Source organism: Vidua macroura, chromosome 1 (genome assembly GCF_024509145.1).
Source record: "Vidua macroura isolate BioBank_ID:100142 chromosome 1, ASM2450914v1, whole genome shotgun sequence".
Taxonomy (NCBI): Eukaryota; Metazoa; Chordata; class Aves; order Passeriformes; family Viduidae; genus Vidua; species Vidua macroura.
The window spans coordinates 36,523,524-36,547,954 of record NC_071571.1 but is presented as its reverse complement, the minus strand read 5'-3'; positions in this window follow the sequence as shown (position 1 = coordinate 36,547,954).

Sequence of the window (24,431 nt, the reverse complement as noted above, 5' to 3'; positions counted from 1 at the left end):
GAGTGACTTGAAATACCAGGAAAAGAAGTATAGAATTCAAATGGCAGAGTGAAATCTACTAAAGGCAAACACTGCAGTCCCAAAAAAAGCACTGGTCAAAGCCAAGACAGCAATACCAAGACCTCTGCATGAGGTGAAATGAGCACACTTCTGTACTCCCACTAACTTTAAAATCCCAGCTGGATATAACACCTGTGCAGACGCTGCATCTCTTCCTTACTCATATCTTTCCATAATCACCTCATTTCATTTACCTATAACCTTCTATTCTCATCCAGACACACCTATTCTTTGATCTTCATTCAGGTCTTTCCCCCACTCACATACACTCCTCATTAGCAGAGAGAAGATGCATCTGACAAGGAGAAGGGTTTCTGTCTGCAATGGAAGTTCAGCTGTGTGAAGGAAGGGGCTGGGTCTTTGGAAGAGGAGATTAAAATTTTTTTAACAATACGGTAGCTTTGGGAAACAGATACATGTCTGAGTGGGGGAGGAGCTGGGAACAGTTAAGTGAGGAGAGCTACAAAGATATTTTCATACAGGTAAAGATAAACACAGTAAAACCATTGAAGTCTAATTTTGGAAAAACTTCTTAGAAGCCATTCCCGGCTAATTATTCTCCAGTAATAAATGAATAGAATAGTAAATGTTATTAGAATAATTTACTATTCATCAAGAATAAAAAATTAATAGAATAATTCATTATTCCCACATCCTTGTACTTTGCAAGCTCTGGCAAGCTAACTAGGGCACTAGGAGGAGTGTCTCATGAAGAACAGGGAAACAATGAACTCAGAACTTGGAAAAGAGGCTTTACTTTTAGGTGAAAAGTTCACATATCTATCAGCATTTTGTAATTGCACTACTGAGATGAACTATTATGCGTGAGCCATATGTATCTTGCCATACTGTGTAAAACCTACTTTGCTAGTTATTGCATAGAGAACCAAAATTATGGAATAGGACTATGATCTTTTCATACAGGCAAAATTTTTTTCAGTAATTATTTTCTGGTCATACTTTTGTTGGCACAAAGAGGTTATGCAAACTGATATGGCATTTGTATAGGTAAAAGAAATTATAATTAATATTGCCTATATCCAATTCTCTTGCCCAGTTTCTTGGTTCCCTATATTTTATATAGATATGTGATATATATATATATATATATATATATTATTTTCATATGTGTATAACACACAAAAATAGTTTCTTCCATCAAATAATGTATAAATCCTTTCTTCTCTCACATGCTCCCCAGACAGTTTTCTCTGCATCACAGGCCCAGTTATGTCCACAGACCCACCAGGTGCTGTTTCCCAGAGCTCCATTTGCTTCATGCTCCATTTGCTAAGCATGCTGCTCTCCACCAGCAGCCAAAGGTCACAATCTATCACATCAACTGAGTATGTCTAGGACATCTATGTGTGTTATACAGATTAACAACAGTAATATTTCTAGGTCTTTCTGTTTAGAAATAGTTTAATGTTAAGAGTCATGAAGGTGCTCTTATTAAGACAAATATTCTGTTTTTTACAGGTTCTAAGACTTTTGCATCAGCAGACACTGCTTCTGCCAGACTCAGTTCATTTGATAACATCTATGTTTCCAGAGTTTCTCAGCAAGTGAAACTAAATCCATTCATAAACAGTTTAGCCCAGAAATATACAGTGAAAGATTTTTTTCTGATATGGGAATACTTCTTTCATACTAAGTTAATATTGTGCATTAGAGAAGAGTAAAACAATAAACTGGGTGTTGATCAGCTTAGGGTAGGGCACTAAGTATCCTTATAACCTTGGGCAAGTTAATCTTTCTATGACTCAGCTTCTAAGATGTAAAATGGAAAAAAAAATCTTTATCTTACTGCCTATCTTCCTTTTTTGCTGTTGGTTTAAACGCCTAGTTCAGTGGGTTCAAGGCCATCTCTTAACACTCATCTTGTAAATGGACAGTCTTGAAAGGTTTCTGAAGTCAGCACAACTCACCTCTGTTCTGGGATGTGTCTGTGTTTTGCAATCTGTTTTACATAGCAGGTAAGCATTAGCTTTGCTCCATTCTCAGACCTCACTAGACTATGGGAAGAGATAACAGGCAAGCCTAAGATAATTCATATGCATGGACAACTTTCAAAGATTATTATATTGTATTTATAATATACATTGGTCATTAAAAAAAAAAAAAAAAAAAGGAGAGGTTGGGACTCACAGATCAAGCTTACATCATAATTCTGCTGTAACCATATATGCTGGGTGATATTGCGGTGTTCTGCCTTTTGCTGTGTGTTTATTTTGATAACTCTACTGAAATTTTAAACTCAGTGAAAAATGTCATGTCCTCTCTAAATTTAATATATAATAGTGATTCAAGGAAAATCTTTAAAATGTGGCATAAACCAAAAATTTTGGACAGTCCTGGACAAACCAGGCATCTGATAATTGCAACTGAAAAAGGAGAGACAGCAGAACGATGTGAAGAAGAGGCTCAAGAGAATTTCTAAAACAGTACTTCAAATGCATGTGAGAGGAAACAATGTTTTTCCAGTGATTAGGAGATGAGAACATAATCAAATATTTTGGTATATATAACTAAGTGTTGTTTCTTATAAATGTTACTCAAAAATTCTAAAATCTGTAGAGATGTTAATGAAGTTTTCTAACAGAAGAGCTCAGTGTGTCCCAGCTATAAAAATTGTGTCTTTTGAAAGTAGCATGTTATTTTTTATTTGGTTTTGCAAAACCAAATAAATTGTCACCTTTTGGCAAAAACAAAGTTGGGGGAAAAAAATGAACTGTTTAGCTCATTTCTCTTATCTTTTTGCACCTTCTGAACTACACTTTTTATTCTGTGTTTCACCAAATTTTCTCTTTAATGTTACTGTTTAAATGTAAACTTATAATCTAGTTGATGTTATCCCTAATTTTGTCACTACAGGGATATAAATTTCATGATTCTTCCTCTTAGAGGGCTGGGAGGATCAGGAGAAGCTTCTTGTAGAATCACTGCTAGTCTTGCCTAACAGTTTTTATTACTCACCTAAATACTTGAAAATAGTAGGGAATATAAAATAATGCAAAAAACTAAGGAACATCTCAAGGATTTAAGTTGATTTAGATCAATGTTGTCTCAGCTAAAGAACTCCTGATATGAACTTACTAATTAACTAACACCAGAAAGTATGAGAAAATGAAAGTCTCTCACACTGTCCCTGGGGGAAGACGATCGACAAACAGAGGCAAGGTATGAAGTGTGCCATAGGTGTGGTATGCTTGCAGGTGCACTTCATACATTCATAACACCTGGGAAGGCAATTCCCATAATTTTCTTTTTGGAATGATTCTCAAAATATTTGTGGTTAAAAGTACCCACAAACCTTGTGGGAGAGAGTGGGAAATCTGAGCTTTGACAGCTTATGGTCAGTTGCTACAAACTCAGAATGTTGCACATTGCTCAGTGAGTATCTGAAGTCTGAATTCAAAAACTGAGGCTTGGGGCTGACTCCTATTCTTGTTAATTCAAGTTCCAGTATTAAAAAAAAAAAAAAAAACCAAAAAAAAAAAAAAAACCACCTCTTTTTTATGGTTTTGGTTCTGATCATGCAGGGATAAAGTGCACAGTATTTTGTTGTCATTTAAGAAACACATGCCATTTCTACTTTTTTTTCTTCCCCTTTTTCATTTTAATGGAGATATACTTTGCTGTCCTCAAATCTGCAAGCAGTAAAAAAATAAGCACTACACCAACTTGTTTATCACAGTTATCAGTGCACTTGTTTGTGTGAGATTTCCTGTGTTAACAGAAGCGAAACATACCATAATGGGTGACAAATATATGTTTTGAAATTTGTGCACTGGGATTACTACTTATATTTTGTGCAACTTAAGTTACTATGCACTTGGAAAGAAAACACTGAGGAATCCAAAACTAAGTGAAACAATGTGCCTATCAATATAGCCAACTTTTCACCACAACTAAATTTAATTGAGGACAAAAGGAACACATTTAGACACCTGCAACTGTGTGATAAAAATACATTAGCTTTGAGAAGAGGTCAAAGATGTTTTTCAATAACTTCAGAGGAAAATATCTTAAACTTGTAGTTTAAGAGCACAACAACAAAAAAGGTAAACTAATTTCAGGAATTATTTTAATCTGTTGTTTGGGAATCAGTTTTTTTTCTTCTCTAATATCTCTGTATACTCATCAACAAATCCAGCATATTTCCGAGATACATGCAACATTCTGCCTACTAAGTGGTATCAATAAACATATCATTTTTTAAATGCCATAGGTTTATTTATTTTTAAGTGATTGGAAACTTTTCTCTAGTAAATGTTTTCTAAAAGTATTCATGTCTAATAATGCTTATGAGGAGAGGTTTACCATCCCACCTGTATTGCTTTCAGTGCATGGCAGAAGGAAACTTTCCACTTGAAATTCACCTTGATCTGAATGTCAGCAGCCTTCTGTCCTGTACGTCACATATTATTTAACAGTGCCTCCACAATATTTTGCCACTTAGCTTTTTGCTTCCATTACCAAATTCTCTTATGATTACTTCCTTTTAGGTTTAGCTGGGCTTGTTTGATCTACCACACACAGAAAAGACTTTCCTAATACAGGCTGGAAAACTGCTGTTAGTCACCTGCATATAACCAGGCAAGGATTTTATCTTCAAGACAGAATTTGGGAGTAAAGTATTTTTCTTACCTGATTACTTCTAACCAAAACCTTCCTAAGTTAAATCAGTGGCAGCAAAGTCAAAAATCATTGTAGATTTCTTCACTAATCATCTATGAAATAAATAAATAAAATTTTCTCAGACTCGAAAGTACCTTAAGCCAGATTTTCTATTTTAGACATGAATGCCTCATACATTCTTGCAAATGTATGATATATGCATGCAAATCAGATCTTTACATCTGCCTACTTCAGGGTGTAGATATTTCTCTATATATGTGCAAATAAGCAAATATCTCTGACTAACATTGAAAAAACAAGTAAATTAAAAAGATATCTGTGTCCTTATATCTGAAATGAATAGTTTTATACATGTTATGCCTGTCTACTGGCCAAAAGTTGGTTTGTGGATTTTAACCTAGTACTGAGGATTTATTTGGGGAAATTCCTAAGTCTGGCTGTGTTGTTTGGGCTCTAGACCACATGAGCAAAGGGAAATCTTGACTGCCTTGTCCAAGAGAGAATTCAAATCTGTGGCACCAGACTAAAAACCAATGGCACCAAAAAACAAATAAAAGCAGACTTGTTCTGATCTGTGTATTATATCAAATTCTTTTTGGGCTAGAATGATTACCTGAAAAGCCTGAGGAAATAGATGTAGCCATAATACATAGGCTCAGTCAGGGTACTCAGAAAATAGATTTAAATATGTCATAAATATTTGAGTTTTCAGACTTTTTCTTACTGCAAATTCTGAGAAAAACTATACCCTGAAATGGGAATAGAAAAATCATCTCTACATGACAGGTGACTGGACAAGTGCACACAAAGCTATGGCATCAGTCTTTTATTTTCTCCAATAATTGCTCATACTAATTATATCACCTGCTAATACCAAGTAAATCACTGCCCAACAAAAACCTCGCTGTAAGGTATTTTCAAAAGACAGTTCTGCTTCCTTTAAGATTTTCATTGCCAGTCAAAACATCACCAAAAGGGACTAAGCTCTCCCATCAAATTTGTGAGAAAAAGGAAGATTACTCTCTTTTCCCTTTATAAAATGCAATCTGAACAGTGGAATTTGCAAATATTATTTCTAGAGAACTCAGTAGCCTTTCATGCCAGATAGTCTTGTCCTATTGCTGTCTGCCTCTTCTCTCTTGTTAGTAGTCCCTTAGCCCAGAAGAAATGACATTGAAAAGGTAATAGAAATTAAAATCAATTTTCAAAACATTTGAATAGTAAAAATGGCATTTGAACAGCAATACAAAAAGAAAAATGCTTCTGAGATCTATCTAATTGTGGTAAAGGCTTTTTAATGAGAAATAGTATGTCTCTGCGCTGTTTCATAATTCACTGTGCCATTCTCAATGCCTCTATAGTTTAAATACAATAAAATTTTAGTAGGATTTTGAATACTCCCCAAGTTAACAGGTAAGTCAATTTAATGCCATAAAAATAGATGTAACTCCAGAGATTTTAAATAGTTTAATCAGGTGTAACTATTTCTTCTAAAGTTCTATGATATTTTCTATCATGCTAAAAAGCACTACAGCATAGCCAAGTGTGTGGCTACAGGCAGCTGCAATGACTGATTGCATTTCATGTGCCTGATGCTGAGCAGTGAAGTCATTCTGCACAAGCCAACACAGATTTGGGAAAGTCAGCAGAACCTCTGCACTAACAAAAAAACTGCTCAGGTTTGGCTTTTGTGATTGTACTACAGCAAACCCACATAATTTCAATGGGAGAGGGAATAGACTTTCTGGTTTGGGTGACTTCTAGGCAAAAATACTACTCTCATGCATACAGCTGAAAGTTTGCCATTGATTTCATATGAGTACCCACAAAAAATCAGACTTATTAATGTTTTGATTTGGAGAGGAAAACCTTGATCAGTTCACCCTGCCCACCTGTGATGAAACTACCACGAGCCCCTTTATCAGCTGCCTGCCTACACTGATGGGCAATAGAATAATAAGATTTTTAAACCATTTTTCCATTTGCCCTGCAATGTGTTTTGCAGCAGGCAGGAGTTACCACCAGTGCTGCTCCAGTCCTTAGGCCATACTCATTGTTCAAGGCTCACTAAATTCAGATCTGTTTAGGGCTTTTTTTCTCTTTTGAATGTAATGACTTTTTGTTTATTTTGTATTTTATTGTGCACCCTCCTACATCCCCACCCACTATTTACCCCATGTGGTAACACAGCAGAAAAACAAGGTTTGATCTTGTCCTGGGAATTTATTTTATGCTATTACTAGTTTGCATTTATTAACTGAGTCCTGGGGGAGATATGACATTGACAATATTTGTGATTTTATTGTAAGTTGTACAATAATTAGCCCTCTTATTTTGTGGAAAAAGAAAAAACAAAAAGGAAAAAAAATAAAAAGAGTGAGCTTGGGGATGATAACATCTCAGATTCTGGAAGGTTAGTCTAAAAGAATACATATGCACACTTACAAAAAAGCAGATATATGCTTTTAAAATAATGCAACTTTTTAAGCTGATCTCATTATTTAAAAGCCTGACTTGTGATTCTGAACACTTGTGTGGCAATAAGGTGTAGTTTAGTAGAAATTGCCTGGGGTTTATTTCCTTCCAGTGGTGATAAAATAGAGTAGAAGGATATATGCAGTAAAGTCAATCTGATTCCTTTTAGAAACCTATTTTTCCCCTATTTTCCTTATAATTAATTGATTATCCCTGTTTTAATAGATTTTTTTCCTTTCATTTGCAGCCTAAATGAAGGTAGGATGTTAAAGCAATCTTCCCAGAAACCAAATCCATGAAACAAATTTTGCTTCTTTCTTTGAGTTGCTCCAACTTTCCTATTCCTATTCAAGCTTGGAAAACTCTAGGTTTACTGGGCACTAAAGCCTCATTATCTATACTGAATTAAAGTTAGCCTTTCTTTTGAAAGGTCATTATACAAAATGGTGGATAGCCATATTTTCACTCATGCTGTTACCTCTTCAGATTCATATTTAGAGTTTTTTGCCTTTACCTCAACATATTACCTTAACTACCTTTGATGAAACAATTTTCCAGCTGCTGTTTCTTTGCTTCTTTGGAAAAAAAAAAATATGGGGCTTGATTGGCATTTGTAAAGGAAGGTAGATTTCAAAAAATGTTATAAGACTGAAAATGTCTGTTATGTAACTAAAAAAAAATCTAAAAATGGAAACAGTTTTTAGTTATTAATATGGAATTTTTAGAGCATGAAACAAATGGATCCTATCATGCATGAATCAGTATGAACTACTGAACATACCTTTTTATTCATTGCTGCATAAATATTCTGTGACTGATTATGATTCGTAGTGAATTAAATAAAAAATATCAAATGGCTATAGAAATAGAAAAGGATACACTGACCTACTGGTAAGTCTTATTTTTATTGTCATGACATTCCCTGATAGCAATAAGATGAAAGAAGAGGACACTGATAATGATTTATTAGTACTGTGGCTTGCTGAAAAACTACAAGTTTGACAGAACACCTAGAAAATACCATTTCTCTTTTCTAAAAGATTTACCCATGTCTGTTTGGATACTATTTACACACAACCACATTTGTAAGTTTTGTCCTGAGAGCTGAAGTGATGGGAGAGTAAATAAGAAAATAAACTATAAGGACAAGCCTAACACATTCTATATCAGCTGCACAGAGCATAAGTGTAACACATCCACTGAGTATATCCATGGGACCTGCCTACACCGCTCTGTCAACTTTCTCTTGAGAGCCAAGATCAGCCTTAACAGAAGCTAAGGGAAAGTGCCCCAGGGTGAAGGGACCTTGTCTGTATCTATGCTGCTTGACCCAGGCACAGGTTGCTTCAGACATGCTGATTATTCAACAAGCCTCTCTAGCACCCCTGAGAAATCTCAGGTAGCCCTTGAGTTGTGCCCCACTTGTGAAGCCCTCAGGCTGTTTGCCGTAAGTAATTGTCTGCCTCTCACCATTACCTACCAGCACTTCTGTTTATCAGGGAAATGTGGGAAGGAAGGAGAGAACATGAATCCAGACCCCTAGGCTATTACCCTTCACCAGTTTCCAAAGAACTGTCTATACCTGTATCTGGCAGCATGCAATAAAACAGCAGAACAAGTACTTGCCCCACAGGCTTAGCCTGCCTGAATCCCTCACTGAACACAATGGCCTTTCCCACTGGAGAGGGGACAAACAACATATCCCACAGTCACCCTCCATCATTCCCTGCCTGAACATTCTCTGGAAGAAAGCTTTGCAACTTGGTCTTAGAATTGCAGAGCCCACCAGACTCTGCAAGGGAGAGATAGAAAACCCTCATAGAGCTTTTTTGGAGGAAAAAAGTGTGAATTTTAGGCAAGATACCTACAAGAGCACCAAGTCAAAAGATAAGCTGCTGGTGGTATGAAATTGTGCCAGCACGGCCACTCAGAGATTTAAAAGAGGGAGTATTAGGAAAATTGGTTGGATGATTCAACACAAGGTTATATGAATTTCAATTTCAGTTTCTCAGCTATCAATGACTGCTCTTCTCTCTCAGCACATCACTGGCTTTGGATGCAGGTGGACCTCTTACCTTCAGAAGTGATGCACCTGAGCACACCTCCCCTGGGTTTTTGGAAAAGCTGGATGTATCAAAGCAGTGCGACCCCCCTGCGTGGGGAATAATGCACTCTGACTCCATATTGCAGAAGGCTGAATAAATTGATTTTATTAAGCTAAATTACATTAATTAATACTATACTATATACTAGTACTATATCATACTAAAAAGATACTAAAGAAAAACCCGTGACTGTCTCCAGACAGTCACAACACAACTTTGACCCATTTGGCCAATCAATCCAAACAACCTTCGCCGGTGTCCAATTAACAAATCATTCTTTGGTAACCAATCTCCATAACACATTCCACATTCCACATGTGCCAAACAACAGAAGCAGCAAAGAGAGATAAGAATTGTTTTCTTCTTTCTCTGAGCTTTCTCACTGCATCTCACAACTTCCCAGGAAAAATCCAGGAAGAGAGAATCATGTCTCTCTCTGTTCAGAGAATGTGAATACCACATTGGATGCTAAGCCCAGGCTGACCAACCACACCAGGGACTTGTGGCTGGCCACCAGCAAGTGAGGAAATGTCTGCCAGCCCAGCTGGTCCTGCTGCTGTGATCCATCATCAGCTGGTGCAGATGCCTGTGAGGGAAGGTGTTGCCAGGCAGAACAAGGCCATCCAACAACACAGGGCAGGGGGCAGGCACGGGTGAGGAGGGTGAGGAGAGCCCACCCCCCCTCAAGGCCAGAGGACAGGGTCTGTCTGCATGGCTGCCCCTTCTTGCCTCTGGCTGTGTTCATCATAGACTGTTCCCATGAACCAACAGGAGAGTTTCCTGAGAGTGGGTGTGCAGGTCATCCTGCCCTGCACATGGGGTGGCAGTACCAACAGCTGAATAAATTTCCAATGTAAGCATTTTTACGAGGCATTTTTGTGAGCAATTTATGCTTTCTGGGCTGTGAAGTAACCAACCCCGCTCTGTGGGGCAAGTGACAGCATCCTCAGGCAGGGGTTGACCCAGGGAAAGAGAGGAGAGTGCTTCTCCAAAGCACCTCAGCCACATGGCTCTGAAAATGTCCCTCAGGACCACAGAAGACTGAGGGGATGGACACCCAGGACCAAGGGCAGCAGGGCAGCCAGGCAGCTTGGCATCAATGGGCTGACTGTGGGTTAATCTACACAATACCAAGGTAACCACAGAAATGAAGGTATTAAACAAGAAGTGCGGAGGCGTTCATTTTTTGTGAGTATGCTCAGACATTGTGAGAAAATATCTTCTCTTTCAATGATGGGTAAAAAAGCAACATAGCAGGTACCATAGAACTGTATACAAAGTTTCCTTATTCTTTTACCCACTGACAACTTTACATATGTAACATAATATGGTGCATGTGCTTGCAAAACATATATTTACATCATTAGTCATTCACAGAATAATGAATTAATTAACATCAGAATATTTCTGATATCAAGATGAAGCAGTCCTCTTTGTGTTTTATGTTTAAAGCGAAATGCATAGGTCGGAAATTATATTAGTCTCTTAGTTTCACACATAGATTAAAATTTCAGTACTTTCTGGCAAAATCTCACTACCTCAAAAGAAAGGGATAGAACTCCCCCTTAACTAGTCTCATTTATCCTTTGCTGTTTTTTAATGAGTATCCTACTGTTATCTACAGAGCACCCAGCACCACCACCAAAATTCAGACCTTGGAATTTCTATTGCGATTCTGTTAAAATATATAGAAGTGGAAGCAGAAGAGGAAAAGATGATGAAGAGCAGCAAAGAGGAGCTTTCTACTGGTAGTTCCACGAAACAGTCCCATGGAAAATTATGCCAGGCTTGAAAATATATGTCAACGCTTTTCTACCACTGAGAGTGAAAGGAAGCACCCATCATCTGTGAACTTCTACAGTAAGAGAAGTGTGACACATATAGAACTCCACAGTGCTCCATGCAAATATTCCTATGTAGTCAGCCATCCTAGCTGTGACACCATGCCACTGTTTTGGGTTTTTTTCTCAAACCTTCTGTAGAGAAGTTTCTTTAGTGCAGCATATTAACAGTAGCCATCAATTCTTCTGCTCAGGTGAACTCTTGGAAATTAGTAACTTGGGGAAAATAAAACCCTGCCAAATGAAGAAATCTGGTGGTGTACTTAACAAACAGTAGTAGAACTCTTCTGCAAATCAAAGAAATGCAATTGCAATTGCTAATGAAACTCTAAAAGGAAGGCTTTTAGAGTGATAGGCAGAGCAAGTCTAGAAAAGGAAACAGAGAGACAGGAAATGAGCATAAGTGTTGGTTTCTCTTGGCTTATGATCAGGGTATTTAAAGAAACGTTTTCTTTCCTGAAAGTCAAGAGGAAGAAAAAATATGGACAAACTAAAGTCAGGTCAGACAAGGCTTTTAGAGCATCATTTGCTCTGAAACATATGACACGTTAGGGTGTTGCTATCTTGAAACAGCTAGATGAACCCTAGACTTTTTCCCTCTACCTAGTTGTTATCTCAGCTGGATATGTTTTTGTAAGGACAACACAGCCCAGTATTTTATGTGTGAATAGTGTGAACCTTCATACCTGTATCTAGGTGGATTTAGAGCATTAATATTAAGGTAAGTAGGTTAGAAAAAGTAAGCTGAGTTTTGCCTCCAAAGTGTTTCCTTAATCATATGTTTCTGAAACAAACTATTTGATTAACTGACTTAAATAAAATCAAGGTTTTAAAATCTCATCTGAAACTAAGTGCTAAAGACTTTACAAAATTGAATTACTTTAAGTACTCATATGTGGAATTAGTTCAAAAACTTCAGGAGAGATACATTTTGCTACATCTTCTTGATGCTACATCTTCTCGATGCTACATCTTCTCAATTTTCAAATAAAACACAAATATTCTTATCCTGTATAAAAGATGGTACTGCCTTATATTGCCTATTCATTTCGATTCCATGTATTTATCTTACTTTACAAATTCTACCCTGAATTCATGAATACTATAAAGGAAAAGCTTACAGACTTATAAGTTTCCCCGAATCAACTTTTTCACTATTCCCAAGTAAATGCATTGTATTTGTCATGACTTCAAATTATTACTGTGTGTTTGTTAAGGGTATTTGTTCTCATACCTTTGTTTATCCAGACATCTATTTTTGTCTATGTAGACACCTAGAATTATATACTTCGGGTTTTGTTCAGAATCAAGGGATACATGCTACGTGCCTCTTTTGGTTGGAGTTCAGTAATCTCCTGAAGTTCCCAGTTCTGATTTCCTAATCTTTATTCCAACAATTAGTCTTGCTCTTAGTCCTGATGGTTAGTCCTCACCTAATTTTAAGTACTTCTTACATTATTGGAACCAAATCTAGGTGATGTGCTGTCTGTAACACCTGACCTTACAGCCCACCTTTACTTTCCCTGCTCTGTATATCCTGAAGAACTATTTTGCCTTTGAGGCAAATAAAGATCCAAAGAACCGCAGAAAGCTTTGTAATGAATGCCAACACCTTGAACTACACTCAGGAACTAATTAGCAGTTGATGTAGTAACAAGTCAAGAAGCTGTTAATTCACACTAAAAAAAAAAAAATCAAGTTTACTTGAGTAATTCATTGTCAACACACTCATTTAGGCAGATGTTTACAACTGGCACACATACATAGTAGGTACGTACGCACATCCGTCATGGGCTGTATATAACACACGCTGAAGTTTACAGGGGATGCTATCTCACTAAAGTACAACGATGTACAATTTTTTGAGTAGGACTGTCCCTGGTTTAAGAAAGTAGCATGTATTTTACTGGGAAAGATGTACAGCCAATTGACCCAGACATTGCTACCATCCTGGAGGGATGACTGCTTGTATGTAGTTGAGGAACACACTTGCTCAAGGTCACAAACCCAGTCTTTATTCCAAGCAACCAAAGGGAGTCAGTCTTCTCTCACATCTCTTTGAGAAGAGATCCTCTCCATGAGCAGCGCATGCCAAATGATATGGAGATAATTCCTAACAGGATTTACTGCATTAGTATAAAAAATAGAGGTTGGTCATGTGTTCTCATGACACTCCCAGTAGGTTATGTAGATTCACTGTGCTGTAGTGTTTCATTTATAGCATTTTTCCTGCTAATAATTTCATCTAGAGCACAGGAGTGTTTTTGGTAAGTCCCAGACACTGTAGCTGGTCTCCCCAAGTTGTTCTGCTCTGCTGCCATGCTCCCTGCTGCTTCATAGGCCCTGGGAGTTTCTGTGTACAGTGCTCCAATTTCCATTCAGAAGTTAATGCAGTTGCATGGCTTAGGATCAAGACAGATGTTTCCCATGGTTCTTTTTACTTCAGCTGTGCTAGCACCATTTTCAGAGTAGTTGAGTAACATGGACAGAACATCAGTGAATGTCACAGTCTCCCTAAATAAATATAAACAAATTGGCACCAGCAAATATATAGTCATGAGATGATGGTCTGTGCCTCAGGGTGCTGAAGGCTTACAAGATCACTGAAAACACATTCCTCCTCCTACATTTTTCCTTCAAGTAAATGTGTTGGTATATTGCTTTCAGACCCAGCCAGCAAAATCTGTCTAGTGCTGCAGGTAATCAGTCACAGATCTTTAGGATGTCAAAAGCCAATTTTCTAGAACTGTGCTGGGTTTCTCCTGGAGTAGTACTAACAGAAATCTATGTATGAGCTCCCCTCTGCATGAAGAATCACATGGAAAGCTCTCAAGAAATGTTTTGCTACTTAACAATAGGTAGCCTGCTGCTTTTTTTGCTGAGGGCAGATAAATCACCACATTTTTTTATCAGCAATGAGCACAATTCTGAATACTGTTTTCCTACATCATAAAATCCAGCACAGATGTAGTTGTGAAAGTGATCATATAGTTAGGGTTATACAGTTATGCTGTAACCACTGTTCCAACACAGACCTGTTACCTTCCATCCCTTGTAATTCAGACACATAGAGCTGATGATTTACAGAATTGCATGACTTGATTAATCAGTACTAGTTTACTATTCATATGGATGTTCTAAAAAAGTAAAAGATCAACTTTTTTTTTATTTTATGTGAGGAATGGAATAAAATTTCTGCTGTGATGGCAATAACACTAAGGCATTCTTCTTTACCCCAGTCATCCAGAAGATTTCAATTATCATTTGCTCATGAAGCACCTTGGCTCAGGAAGCCTTTACTGGACACTTGCACAGTGATACATAAGAACATCTGTATCAGACCAAACACCCTATTTCTGACAAGTCTGTGTTCAGATATTCTGGAAAACATTTAAGAACAAGACAAAACTGCCATACTACTTCCCCTTCCAGCTCTGAAATGTCTTAATGCTAGAAAAATGTCAATGGAGACTTATTAGATACATTTGTCCAATTCTATTCCGAATTAATAAAATAGTTTAATATCCACAATTTCCTGTGCCAAGGAGCTGCACAATTTAAACATACACTATTTGAAAAAGTATCCCCTCTTGGTTTGATTTCAATCTGTTATCTCCACAGGAGTAAAGGTCTTTACACCCCAAGTGGATGTGGGATTAAAATTGTCTATTTGAAAGATTTAGGAATAGAGGGAAGATACTGAAGCTGTAAGTGGAAAATAAGTGTTTTGCTGTTGTGATATGAATTTTATTTTCTTTTGATTACTGTGATAGGACAAAGGAAAACTTTGTCCTATCACAACTTCAGACCTTTGTTTATGCATAGGATGGAACAATGAATAAACATCTGATCCCCCTCAAGGTTTTACTTGGCATATTATAGCCCAGCTGGAGAAGTACCTGGTACAGGATTTACATATGGCGCATATGATCCAATTTCAGGCATGACCATTGTACACTGGGATCATATAAGGAGATCCCATCTCGGCTCTAGTGTTTAGGCAAGGTGACTTGTTATGAGTGTTAGAACAGTGTCAGGGCTGTATAGGACACCCAAGTAAGCAAAGACCTGACCCCAGCACCCAACAAAGTCATGTGGAATAACCTGGGAGGGTTTTGATGCCTATTAGTTGTTCTATGAGGAATATATAGCCCTTCACACTTTGCAGCAGGTCAGTCTAGACCACATCTCAGTAAACTTATTTGCAAACTTTAGTATCTTGCATTAAACTGTAATAAATTTTGCAACAAATAAGCATTCAATGTGAAGAGAAAGTGTTTTAATATGTGACGACTGAAGTTAAGTTGCCACAAATATGAAGTGTACCGTGCTCATCACAAACACGAATTGTACAGTGGCTCTTCCAAACTAAAACTGAATTATTTTGTTTTGTTCCTATTGAGAAACTGTCACATAGATGTTTTGTAAAAACAAGTAGGTAGGTCTGTGGCTTTTATCCTTACTAAAGAGTTATTCCTGTTCTACTCCAAAAATTAAAAAATCAAAAGCAATAGATGTAGAAGGGCATATTTGTCTGTATGGCTACCTGTATACTGGGTCAATACAATATTCCTTTTGTACATGTTAGCATCATTTGTTTCCTTTGTTGATACAATGATTTTTTTATTGTTGCTGTCAGTAGCAAGGGTGATAATGGATTTGTTATTCATGGAATTATCTATCTATGACTGGGAAGCAGACCTAACTGTAGCACTCGTATTTCTATAATATATCTGTAATTATGCATTCAGGAAATTTGACAGCAAAATGTCAAAACAAAAGCAGATTTGCTCTGTTGAAGGTGCTCGAAGACAAACAGTGTTACATCAGAAGCTTGTATCTGGTTCAAACAGGCTATTTACTGCAACAAAAAAAAAAATAGCCTTTTGAATTACTTTCAGCTTTCCATACCTCATGCTAAAAGGTTACTGTAGTGCCCTGTTACTTACTTATCAGCAGCACAGGGGGCAAAGATGAACAGGAGTCACAAAACAAGTAAGAGAAAATGATCACTTGATCAGAAGAATGATTTCCTGTAGCTTTGAAAAGTGAGGGTTTCCTTCAGTAGCATTTAGTAGTTACGGCTGAGTACCTCTCCTACTTTGCAGGCATTTCTAACACCCATGTGAGACATTATTGATTTTCACACAAGGCAATGGCTGCTTGCTTGTTGGAGCTACTGTAGTGCTCAGAGGAGGTTGTACCAAGCTCCAAAAAGAAGCAGTGATAAATTCCCTCTCTCTGTATGAAGGGCAATACAGTCTTTTCCCTTACCCTCCAGTATCTACAGTCTGACAGCTTCATACGGTGGTGTCTATGAATCACTAAACAGGCAGTGGGAGTTAATTCTATGAAAAAAAATTAGAAGGTGATACATTTCAGTCTATGGTTGAAAGAGAAATTTAATTGTCTACCTGAAAGAAAGTTAAAACCAAAGTAGTTTTGCTCACCAAAAGAATTTAGGCTTACTGCATTCAGTTTTTCAAAAATAGATTATTTCATTACTGTTTTTTGCAATGACTATAACAAAATTGCAATTAGCATTAACATCAGGCTGAATTTTTTGTTTAAATCTTTTACATAAGTGATAAGAAAAGACTGAAGAGGAAATCAGGGTTTCTTGCTACAGACACAGGTGTGAATTCTGTACCTGCATTGAAGGTTTCCAGCAGATCCATATGTAGAGAGGCATCTGAGCATTCAGTCTGGAAAATCTATGGTGGCTGTCACACAACACTCTCCCTCTTCACCTTCTTAATTCTTATTTTGCTTTTGACAGTTGGTAAGTCATCTTTTTAATGGCTCACCACAGTTTTAATGCACAACTTCAGACCAAATTGTTTGAAACCATGACTTAATTCATGGAATCTATTAAAAAATGTGTTGACAGCCTTCATTCCAGGAAGAAAATGTTAATTACTTGTATCACAGTAGCACTCAAGATTCAGGCCATATTGCCCTAGATTATAGATATGCATACTTCTTGTATCTGTTTTTTTGCTCAAAATGAAATTGACTGTTGTGAAATACTGCCACACTTATTTTGCACAATACAGAGCTAGCTGTTATTATTGTATATGTGAGGAATGGTGACCAAGGCATGTTAAGTGAACTGCTAAAGGTTGCAAAGAGGTCTATGGCAGACCAAACAATCACTTATTCACTTTCTCTGGCACAATAAGAAAGAATCACCTTTCCAGAGGACATAATGTCTGTATGATACTAAAGTAAGTATATAAGGGAGAAACAGGACTTTTAATAACAGGCATTTCCTACATTATGGTTTTTATTCTGAAGCTCAATTTTGAGATATCCTTGGTTTTGGGTCTCAGAAAAAAAAGTACTCTACAATTCCACCAGACCCAAAATGCTTCCAGCTGGGCTTTTAAAATCTGGGCCACCCAGATCAGTGGCCTTTTGTGAACATTTGCTCTTACAACTGTGATTTGACCTATATAAGAGAGTAATTCAGAAAATGTCTGGAGTCTTATTTTGTTCAACAGATCTGTAACTGATATGGGCTAATGAAATATCATTCACCATAGTTCCTAGCCAGATTCACAACAACTTCTTGGTCCATCTGTTCACTGAAGACACAGCATTTTACATATCTCTTTGTACCCATATTTGTATAGTCTGTATTTAACTTACTTAAATGTATTTATGATCCTTTCTCCATCAGAAATACAGAAATGAGTGCATTCAATAAATAGAAAAAAATATAGGTTGAGTACAACAAAAACATAAACCACCCACTTTGAAAAAAAACTGACAAAAAACCAAAAAACCAAAACCCAACCTGCTTAAATCTTTACTGCATAATCTTTTCCTATTCAAAAATACATATTTATGTGAATTCAATTCAGAGTTTCTCTTCTACCAATAAAGAACTACACATAGCTATATTGAATAGCACATGAATAACAAATAGGCTAAATAGTGATCATTCAAAATAGTCACTAAGTACTTAGAAATTTTAACTGCTTTAAAAGAATGGCAACTTTGTCTGCTAATGACATCTTCAGTAAAAGGGAAATGAAATTAATAGGTAAGGATTTCATGCAACTTCTATGAATGGTTATTACTATGCTTTTACATACATATTTTTCTTTCAGATACTGGTTACATGTTGGAAAAGTTATTATTTTTTTAAATAAGCTGTTCACTCATTCATTAGAATTTCTGATTATCAAGTTGTGTTTCTTTGTTTATAAGGTATAGTTAAAGGCAAGGGCTCCTTAAACTAATTTTTTTTCTAACAACACAATTTAATGTATACGTAAGTGATGCCATAACATTTAATAAAATGTGCCAGGTCATAAACAGTGAAGATTTTCATTGGTTGAAAGGATCTTCATGAGAGTTAAGTTTGTCTTCATCACTGTGGCTGTTTTCTTTTATTTTCTTAACTGCCAGGAAATGAAGCCTGATTATAAAAGACTGATGGAAAAATATAGAAAGAGCCCACATTTCGTTTATAATTTTTTAAAGCTAGATATGACAAGTAAATCTTACAAAGACTGGTTAGGTATAAACAAAAGATTATATAAATATATTCTTTTGTAATTAAAAAAAAATTTGAATCCCCAAAGTGGTAGTGTCCCATTAATATACTTTTCTTTCTTTTTTGAGTAAAAAGCTGTTGGTGAAAAGGGGTTAAATACAGTTTCTAAATGAAAAATAGTTTTATTGTGTCAAGTGTCAGGAAGTGAGTAGAGGTGCAAAGGAAAGAAAGAGCGAGAGAATAAGATCGTTAGAGCTGATACCATGAAGTGTAACATAAATTCAGAGATGACAGAGCAGGTGAGGTCTTTGAAATGCAGCCATCACAATAATGTCACCTACAGCTGAGAATCCACAGAAGAAAAAGAAAGGAGAAGAAGAAAAAAAATAGGGGAAAAAAAGAGAAGAAAAAGCATAACCACAATCCAAATGTGATCTAAATACAGAGCAACAGACTTTACTACATGTAGCCTACTGAAAGGATTTTTTAAAAAAAAAATTCTAGTAAGCATTGAGTAAAATAGTAATAATAATATAGACCTTTCATAGGAAGTATGTCATCTCTCCTTAGCAAGTAAGTTGCTTGCAGTGCCAGATTCTGTCTTATAGAATCAAATTAGATACATAAATTGCATGAACATTTGGCCCTACACATATTGTTAATTTGACTGTTCCTTTTACCTTGTCAGATACCACAAACTTGGACAACTTTATTTGTACTTGCTCTGATAAATTCTCTAGTAGTGCACATAAGTGCACATATTTGCCCCAACAGAGAATGTTAACTTATGCCAGACATACTTTCATTTTCATGTGAATCTTCTTCATGGCTATCCAAGGAAATGATGTCAGGAATTTTTCCTTCTATTATTTTCTCCCAGTGCCACAGTATTTCAACTCATGGGCAACATGTTGCTCTTAACTCTCTGAGCTATGCTCATCCTATTAGTTTTGCCTGAGGGCAAAATCCTGCAATCAGGATTACTCAAAGATCATAGGAAAGAGAACTGAAGTGTTTCCTCACATAAAGCTAAAAGCCCCTTGTCTGGTTTAATATACAAGGAGGACCAAGTTTTCAGGTGGTATAAATCAGTGTAGCTCCACAGCAATGGAACAGAATTAGCATGTTTCAGCCAAGGAAATGGTGTTGCATGTGCCACACTTTCATACTATAGCAGAGATGTTTGTTGCACCAGGAAACAGAGCTGATGCTACAGCAACCTTGTCAATTAAAAAAAAAAAAAAGAAACTTAAATAAAAACTAACGCTCCTAGTTAGGACTCCTTCAGTCCAAATGCTGTATCTAGTTATGATAAGAGAACATATAACACACCATATTTCATCAAAGACCAAAATTTGCCGGGTTCATACAAGATTCATTCCTGTTTACATTACATGTCAGATTCCTAGCAATTTCTTTTGCTGTGACTGTACTAGGAGCTACCTTGCATCTTATGAAATCTATTTAAGTTTCAGAAGTCAGAAGAGGACTATGAACTTTTCAAGAAAAGGATTAAAAAGAAAGGCACTAGAAGTCAGAGTGAAAAACATGCACTATCTACAATAACAGAGAGCATGTCAGACTAATAAAAAAGAGAAGCAATGCACACTGACAAACTCACCAAGGAAGAAAAATGCTTTTCAAATTCAAACATCTGTGTGTTACCAAGCATTCTAAAAGTAAAAGCGTTTTAAAAGTTTGTCAGAATAGGAAGTTACTTGACAAGTTTTAGTGATTTATATGGCATTTGCTTAGATGAAAGTCAACATGGGACAATATTCTAATAATTAACATTTAACTTGCCATGTGTAATTGATTATTTCAGTATCATTTTTTTCTTATACTTAACTATAGCTTACCTATAATGGAAAACAAGGACAAAGGGGTAAAGAAAGTTTAAAAATATAGACATTTTCTAAAATGGATAATTTCTACCTAACTGAAAGTTTTTTGCAAAGATATGATGAACATAAGAGTCTGTTTAATTATGCTAGAAGACCAAACAGAAGTTGACTACTGCAGGAGATATTGGTATAAGGCTGCAAGCAGGTCAGTGCAGTAAGTTCCAGTTTGTTTCTGTTGATGACAACTAATGACAAAGTATCCTAATTTGGAGAAGTTATATAACAAGCTCCTTTGTCCTGAAATCTAAGCACCCTATTGAACCAGTTGGCCATGTAGCATGTTTTCAGAGAGCTTTTTAAAGCAGGTATATGAACTGAGGATGTTTTAGACCTTCTTTCTACACAGTACTCACCCAATATTTGTGATACAGTTCTTCTCACAGCTATCAACAGATAAACTTGACAGCTTTGAGCAGGAGAGGCTGGACCACATGATCTCTGTAAGTCTCTTCCAACCTCAACTATCCTGTAATTCTGTGATCTTTTCAAAGGAATAGCTGTCTTCTTTTTAGTATGCTCTGTTTCAAGCAAAGGTTCAGCTCAGTTTTAAATGGTCTTAACTCCACTATTGCTCTTACATGCACTGTTTTTTTGATAGTGAGATGTCTTTGACAACGTGGAGTTATCTTGCAAGCTTTTTATTTCTGTAGTACTTGCACTACTGCATTTGACTTGGAAGGGGAAAAATCCCAGAATAACTGGGGTGATTCTTGGTTTTGAAATCCATGCCCTGATTCTTTTATTTCTGTTGTTCTAAACTGTATTTCTATTGTATTCAATTTCTACCTTCATTCCTATTTGTATCCTGCCATTTTTAGTCTCTGTGACTTCTGTAGTAAATAACACTATTTCCATTCTGTATTCCCTTGTCCTTGGTCAACAGTATGTTTGATAAATTTGCAGGTAACTTCTCAAATTCTAGTAAAACAAAGCAAAAAAGGTTCCCAGTCTTCCTTAATTGCACAGATTTAACACCAGACTGGACCTTTTCCACTGATCTTTCCTATTGCAGCTTTTTCTAATGTAGAGATTTTAGATCTGGTGTACGGCAGGAGTGGGGACATTGGTTCTCTAGTGGCAGGAGATAATAGTGATAGTGTCTTATTGATAATAGAGCACACTAGATCAATACACAGGGGAAGCAAAAGCTTGATCCCAGATTAAAAGGATAACAAGACAACTTGGTTTAAGAAGTTTTATTTCATAGACAGGGTGCTGGGCTTTATGCAGGATATAAGGCTTGTCTCACAGCAAGGAGGAACAACAGATGTGCCCTCAGTACCCAGGCCTCTGAGTCAAACTTCCTTCTGTGGACCTGTGTGGAAAGAGGTTCAGCAGGAAGATAATGCAGCTCTTGCAGTTTCATGATTTCTCACCAGAACTGAGCAATAATGTTTATTTCCTAGTGTCCACTGAGGTCATCACCTGCCTGCCACTCTCCATGACCTCATTTGTAGCAAATCTCAGCTAAATCAGAAAGCGTTCTTATGCAGCCCAGAGAGGATCATGGAGCAGGATGTCATGTGGGCAATAGCCATTCTCAGCTATCTGCAAGCACATCTTCCTCTTTACAAAGGCACTGGATGCTGCAGTGCTGGGTACCAGTGACAGGCTGGAATAATGCACATAAAGCAAGGGATATTCACAGAATTAGTTAAATATTTTCAGTAATGACAGAAATGGATAAAATAGTGAAGCAGAAAGAAATAGAATCCTCTAGAGTGTTTTATAACTTGACTAAAGGTATCATGGATAGCAGGGACTTTACAGGCTGTCAGCATTAACATTAGCAGTTTTTAACCATGACCTGAGCTCTGACAAGCTGTTTCCACACTGTCAGTCTCTCTGCTTGAGCTGGCAAGTCAGATATACTAAAACTGTCCAGACTTTATCTGTGCAGTTACTTAAAAAGCCTATCTGGTGCGTTTGCCTGTCCCACCAGTACAAAGAGAGCCTGGAAAAGTCTGAGTGACCTGTTAATCTGAGCAATCTTATTGGATAGTTTGAAGCAAAATATCAACATGCATCATCAGGTTGGCTTGAGACTCCTCACTGCCTTTCTATTTCAGCAGATTTTTTTTTTTTATAAAATACCTCACTGCTCTTTAGTGCAGGCATTGAGTAAAATACTATTTATTAAAGAGATAAATAAAAGGAATTTCCCCACTCAACCAATAAAATGTTAATTAAAAAAAAATTAGTTGGGTAGAATGACTAATGATTTAGAGGTATGTATGCTCCTGAATTAAGTATCATCTGTCCTTTTCACTGTGCCTGTGGATTCAGTAGCACTTTTGGAATACTAACTCTGGCCATGCTACTAGGAGACCTGAGTGAGTTAGAGCCTGGCAGTCTTACCAGATTCCCAATCAGCACAGCAGACTGGACAACAGGTAGATCAATGCTTTTCAATCTAGCTACAGCACATAATGCTTAAAAACTTCTACAAATCTTGAAATCGCTCTGCTTTTCCAGTTGATACCCAAGTAAATGAATTCCTTCTTTCTTTAACCCTAAAAGATTCTACATTAAGAAATCTGCAAACTAAATGAATGTGTGAGTGTAAACCTGATGCTAAGCATGACATATATGAACTTCTATACCTGAGGCACAGGAACTGGTTGCCTGGAGAAGTTGTGGATGCCCCATCCCTGGAAACGTTCAAGGCCAGGCTGAAAAATGTGGTCTAATGGAAGGTGTCTATGCCCACAGTAAGGGGATAACTTAATGATCTTTAAGGTCCCTTCCAGCCCAAAACATTCTATGATTCTATGATTGCTACATACATAGACTGGTTAGTAGAAAGAAAATGTTGGAGCACAGAATTTTATAAGCAGAAATATTATGTAGTAAAGTCATAATGTCCTTTAATTAAATGTTTTAAGCAGACCTTGCTTTCTAGGAGACTTTATAAATAGAAAAACAATTGCCCTCTCATATAGTGGCCTTACATTAAGTCTCCACTACATAAAAAAAAAAAAAAAAAACAAAAAAAAAAACAAAAAAAACAAAACCAACAAACAACAAAACTCTATAATGATAAATAAGAAGCAGAAGATTATGGCAGGCAAAAGTTATGTAATGCATATTGAAGGGAATGTGTGCATCTGTAAGATTCTATTATCTCTTATACTGGTTTAGAGACCTTTATCTGAAGGTCTGGAGACCTTTATCTCCTCAAGAAGAAAAAGTCAGGTAATTCTCACTGTTAATAAAATTCTGAATATTAAGTCAACTGCACAGCAAGTTCCTCCCTCTGCAGTCTTGGTGTGGGATTGTGAGGTCACTGCTGTTATGGTAGTATATATTCCCATAGGTTTTGTGGAGACAAAATATATTTTACTTTTTATACTTCCCCAATACAAGTCCTAGTCAATCTCACAATGGAAGAGTGGGAAGCTTTCTTTTGAGCCTTGATAAAGCAACAATCTTGAAATTGTTTTCTAAGTTCTAAGGCTCTTTTGATACAATCTCCAATCTGTCCAAGGAAATCTAAAATAAAAGACAAATAAGTTACCAAGGACATTTCAATTACAGGTAAATATAAAGAGGCAGGTTCTGATCCTCCACCTATACAGACTTGAATGGTCCTTATTGAACTTAACTGAAGTGATTGATTCAATGCAATTTTTTAAATTAAAAAAGGTTTCTCTCATTCTTGTTTCAACAAGGTTAGTGAGTTGTGAATTTAAAGTTATTTACTTTCTTTCATATCTAGTGGTTTCATGGCATTATGGGGTTTTTTTTTTTTGTTGTTTATTTTGTCCAAATGGTCAATGAGCACTACCAGATCCTAAGCTCACATCTTTTAATGGACCTCATATGCTGAGACACAAGTTGTGAACAGTTTTAATATCTGAATTTCCTATGTAAAACAGGTAAACTCTTGCTATTATAATTT